The following is a 6,000-nucleotide window of genomic DNA, read 5'->3' on the forward strand; positions in this document are numbered from 1 at the left end:
GTTATTGTTTCTTCCTCAGCACAGTCAGTCAATATTCTGAGCACCATAGCTCATATCCTTTAACAGATGACATTGATGAGATATGTCAGCTATATCTTGGGTGAAATCCAGGTTATTAACCAGAAATGTGCACAAGTGCCTACTTCACTCATCACAGAAGAAAAATGTCAATAGCAAAGCACTTTCCTTGTTTAAATATCCAGCTTTTCTCTAGCAAAGTATCCTGTTTTTTTAGGTCCCAGATTCTGTTTTCTCCTGGACCTGTTCAGCATCTGCAACTTGGTGTGTTCCTGCATGGTTATTACTCTTTTCTCTTACAGCAATGCAAGCACATGCTGCTCCAAACAGCAAACCCCTTTGCTCCCCTGGAACAACACCTACTTTTACAGATTTAGCTTCTTTCCAGACACCAGTGTAACCTCCAGCCAAAACCAGCAGTTGCCATTTTCTCTAGTGATCCTTCTCTATGAAGCAGATTATTTGAATCTTCTATTGCTGTAGGGTCTGGTTTTCAAACATATCAAGGTACATTACACCAATGGAAACCCACTTGAAGGCAGTCATTGTAATCTGTCACTATAATAGCATGCAAGACAAGTTTCTCTTTATACTGTAATGCTTATTTCACTCCATCCTTTCTAGTGTGGTCTTGTGAAAATTAAAAATGTGTGTGTGTGTCTCCCCAAGAAAAGAAATTAAAAATGTAAGATGACTTATTTGTTCTAGAATATTTAGAAAGAAAAGCAATAAGTTTTCAATTTTGTTTCAAAACAAAAACAAAATCATAAACAAAACCAAAAACCTACAAAATCCCCCAAACTTTTTAAACTTTCAGGAAAATATGTTATTTTTTGGTTTCATTCTTTTAGAATTTTAAACATTCTTTTTATATTTTCTCAATGCATGCTAACTGAAGTGACACTTTAATACATTCTGCTACTTCTGACATTTATTATACATAAATAGGTGAAATATCATAATATTGCATTTCAAACTCTGTGATTTGAAAAATATTTTTAATTTTATTACTTTTAACATGTCGGGTAATGAAATTATGAAAGAGAAAACCACAGATAAAGTCAGAGAGCAAGTAAATAAATATACTTTTTAAAAATAATGGCTTCTTCTGGAAGTCACTTCAAAAAATTCCTGGAAGGTGTTATTTTTTCCCCAAATCTGTAAGTCACCTAGCTTTTCAGTTAGAGAGCAATTCTGGAGTGTTCTTAGACTTAGGGTTGATCAAGTCTTCAAAGAAAAGACTGTGCAAGCCTGACAAGATTTTCTAATTTAGGTATACTCTTCTCCCCATGCAATTACTTTCTACTGATTTTTTTTCCAGATAAAAAACACAAGTCTCTATGTGGACAGGTTCCAAAGCAGGCTGAGAAGGAAAAGCTTATTTAAACAAGCCAAAAGGACAGATTTTAGTCAAATTTCTTGCATTTGACACCTCTACTGGGTAAGCCCTTGATACAACACTGAATGCTTGTCTTAGAGCACGTAGTGTGCATGTGTGTATGCTGACACACAGACTTCTCAGAGCATATGATACAGCTTTGAAGAGTACCTAGAAGCTTACTCTCTGTCCTAGTTAGGACAGCTGAGACCAGTTCATCATGGTATGGGTGTAACCCAAAACAGTGTATTCTAAAGCCTTCCATGCCATTTCCCAGAAATTGTTAGCAGTAGAGGCATGTAGATGTTCCTGTCCTCATACCCATTTATGGAATTCCCCGCTCTGAGGGAAGGACTGAGCATCCTCATACCCTTTTATGGAATTCCCTGCTCTGGGAGAAGGACCGAGCATTCCTGCCTGAACTGGAGAATATATAAACTTGGAGTTTTGGAACCTTTTTACCACTAGTGGGATCCAGAGGAGGACTGCAGCTCACCGCTCTCGACCAGACTGAGACCACCACCGTCGACTGGACTGCAATCATCATTTTGACCGGACTGCAACAGCTCTCCCACCAGCAGGTTTTTCCGCTCTCCCTTTACTTTGGACTCAGGGGGGGCCCGGGGAACACCGTTTTGTTCATGTCCCAGGGTGCTGGATTGTACATTTGGGTTTTTGTGGATTGAAGCCGGTTGTTTGTCTGTATAATCATACTTGTTGTGTTGTTTTATTAAATTGTTATTCTGACTTGTGGTCTCTTGAGTTGAGTTCATTTCCCCTGCTGGTTTACCTTTAAACCAGCACACTCTTTTAGAAAACACATTGATTTTTATGACTTGTTAGTCATTACAACTGTTTGTAACTCAAGGTTTTCAAAGGATAGTCAATTCAAAGCAAACAGAAATACTTTTTCCATTTACATTGGCATTTCCCCTATTTGTGAAACCCACAAAAAAACCCCTACTGTTTTCTGTGGTAAGAAAATCTACGAAATCAGAATAGAGTGGCTTTGCTAGCAGACCATTAGCAGTTCTCCTGCGCTCAACTTGCACTGTTAGCTTAGAGCTTTGGCTCTAACCTCCAATTTAATTAGTAGATAGATATCAGAGGTTATAACACAGTCAGTGGAAAGCTAAGACACTGCAATCTCTGAAACAATGAGATGACAGAGATAGTTGAGAAGTGCAGAAGGGTGTTTTAGCTGATGTGATGCTGTTGTGAAGTGCTGTCCTCAAATATGCCAGTCCCTGGATAGTATTGCAAAGCAGTGCAAAGTGTTCTCAGCTCTATTTCCTCAGCTGTAAACAGAGTGAAGTTCTCACCTTTGAGAACTATCCTTATTTACACTATCCTCTATTTACTCCTCTTCACCACGCACCAGAAGTCTCTCAAACAAAACTTCATGGGACCCATAGAAGGAGATAACTCAGAGGCTGTGTGGAACCTAAAAAAAGACTTTATTTGTTAAAAGAGTTTTCCAACAAACTGTAGAGTCAGTGAGTCTCTGGGCACTGAGTTTAAATGCAAAAAGACACATAGACATACATATTATTTCAGTTGGAAGGGACCTACAGCTATTGTGAAGCCCAAGTGCCTGAAAAGGGTATGTTAAGGAGAAGCCCTGAATTCTGAGGATGCAATGTAAAGGCCAAAGGATAGCACCAAGACTTGCTTTTTTGCTCATGGGCTTAAGCCATGTAGGAAATCAGCAAATGAAACATCTTTTAGTTGTGTAAGTGGTAGTAGACATCACCACTTCAGAGGCTCTGATTAAAAATGCAAGTTTTCTGCCTCATTAACGAAACCCAAAGAAACAAACAAAAAAGACCAAACAAACATTTAGTTTAGTGGGAAAGTGAACTGAAATGTGACAAGTTTAACTGTGTTATAGTATGCGTTTTATGATTTCTAACACTAGTAACAGTCTCAGTTAATAATTTAGAACACAACAAATGTATGTGTCTGTTGATAACTGACACCTGAGTGTTAACTAAGTTCCAGTTTAACAGTCAGAATTTGTTTTAGCATTTAGGTAGGCCTGCAACTTAACCTTTATGTGGGTGCTGGAATAAGAAAATTTTTTTATTGTGTTTATCTTCATTAAATTAAGGTTTCAGAGAGATCTCTTTCATGAAGTGTAAGCTATGACCCTTATAATTAACTTTTGATAGCCTTCTGATAAAAGGAATGCAGAAATCTCAAAATGCAAGAGGGGTTAGAAAGGTTGCTTTATAAAGGACAAGATCTGTATTTCCTGATGTTGTGGAAAGCTCTAATGTTTCATGGCAGATAGCAGAGTGCAGAAAAATAAGCTTATCTTTCCACTCTCTTTCCTGCTAAATTGAGGGTTCACGTCTGTCTTAAAAAGAAATCTAACTCTGATTAGGCAGAGCAATTGTCAGGTGCACACTTTGCAGGACTGAGTCCTCATCGAACACAAAGCTTTCTTCATTGACCTTGATATTCAGCAGGACACAACAAGGCTACATGAAATTGTGTAGACTGCTGAGCAGAGTAACACATTTATAGAAACATTCATACTTTTAGATGCTGTGAAGCTCTGGGAGTGAATGTGATGTTTGTGTGAATTAATTGATTTCACTTCTTTGTGAGAGAATACGCAGCATATTGTGGATTTTGTGGTTTTATTTCTTCTTTAACATAGTGTTTGCTTGATATGATTTTCAATGCTTTGTTGTCAAAATTATTTTCCAGAAAAGCATTGCTTTTCATGGAATGCCTTGTCTTAGGCAAGCAGAGGAACTTGTCCAAGAAACACTGCCTCATGTACTAAAGAACTGTGGGATTGATGACTTGGTTGTAAGGCAGTACCTTTGAAATGAATTGGGACTTGAGCAGCAATAATAATCTGACCCAGTGTCCTCTTGGAGCAACCAGGTTGCTCAAAGCCCCATCCAACCTGGCCTTCAATGCTTCAAGGGATGGGTTATTCACAACTTCTCTGGGCAACCTGTTTCAGTGCCTCGCCACCCACACAGTAAAGAATTTCTTCCTAATATCTAATCCAAACCTACTCTCATTTATTTTGAATCCATTCCACCTTTGTCCTGTTGCTCTTTACAAAGTTCCTCTTCATCTTTCTCGTAGGCTCCCTTCAGGTACCAGAAGACTACAAATAGTCCTAAACCATCTCTTTTCCAGGTGGAACAAATACAATTCTCTCAGCCTTTTCTCATAGCAGAGTTGCTCCATCTCTCTAATCATCTTGGTGGTGCTCCTCTGGAGTTGTTCCAACAGGTCAATGTCCTTCCTTTGCTGAGGATGCCAAAGATGGATGCAGTACTCCAGGTGGGGGTCTCACAGAGCAAAGTAGAGGGGCAGAATCCCCTCTCTTGACGTTTATTTTGCTGAAGCCTGGGATATGGTTGGCTTTCTGGGCTGAAAGTGCACATTGCTGGCTCATTTTAAGCCTCTCATCCACCAGCAGCCCCAAGTCCTTCTCGGCAGGGCTGCTCTTGATCTGTTCATTCCACATATGATACTGGGGTTGCCCCGACCCCGGTGCAGCACCTTGAACTTGGTCTTGTTAAATATCATGAGATTCCCACGGGCCCAGTTTTTGAGCTTGTCCAGGTCCCTATGGATGGCATCCCGTCTTTCAGGTGTGTCAACAGCACCACACAGCTTGGTGTTCAGCAAATCTGCAGAGGGTGCACTTGATCCCTTGTACTTGTCTACATCATTAATGAAGATAATAAATAACACTGGTCCCAATACCAACCCCTGAAGGACACCACTTGTCACTGGTATCCATCAGGACTCTGAGCCATTGGCCATTACCCACTAGATGTGACCACCCAACCACTTTCTTCTGTGATGTGACCCAGAGTACAAAGTGGAACCCTGTCAGTTTAGGCAAGTAGCACTGTTAAAACATAGAGACAGCAGTCCAGGGGATTGATTAAAAGAGGTGTAACTTTTAATTCCACATGGAGGCTTCTCAGTGACCCAGCCTGCTCTCCTCAGTAGTCTTCATTCAAAATTTGGGTTCTTGGGAACAGAAGTTTTTCTCTCTCTCAAGATCAATACCTTTCAGTGTTCCCATTGCACACAAAAATGCAAACTTCAACACAAAATGAATCTTTAGATAATGTGACTGTTTCTCCATTCTGTTGTTTCCATGGCATGTTTTTATGTGCTTAGCAGTGAGCTATGGCAGGAGCTGTATGTGTTGATGTACCGACATGTTCCCATGAGCAGTCATTTCTTACCTATTTTCTATCAGAAAAACAAGGATTTACTGCAAATGTTTCACCTGGTAGGGAATTTTTAATAAGATAGCAAAATTGGTGCTCTGTGTGTCTTAAGCAGAATCCTCTTGGCATTAGCAGCATTAGCAGTTATTACCTCAGTAAATCTATTATTCTTTTATAATGTACCAAAGTCCATATATTATATTTTTATCATATGAAGGTTTATTTATGATGTTGTAGTGAACACAAGCAATTTACTATAATGCTGTGAAAGTTCTAATGTTACTTGAGGAGCTGATTCTACTTACTAGAAAAATCCCAACCAAAACCCCAAAAAAACCCTACATAACAATATGTCACCTCAGAGGTCCATCACTCTCTATTCCATTT

The sequence above is a fragment of the Lepidothrix coronata genome, unplaced genomic scaffold (genome assembly GCF_001604755.1).
Source record: "Lepidothrix coronata isolate B3197 unplaced genomic scaffold, Lepidothrix_coronata-1.0 Scaffold5, whole genome shotgun sequence".
Taxonomy (NCBI): domain Eukaryota; kingdom Metazoa; phylum Chordata; class Aves; order Passeriformes; family Pipridae; genus Lepidothrix; species Lepidothrix coronata.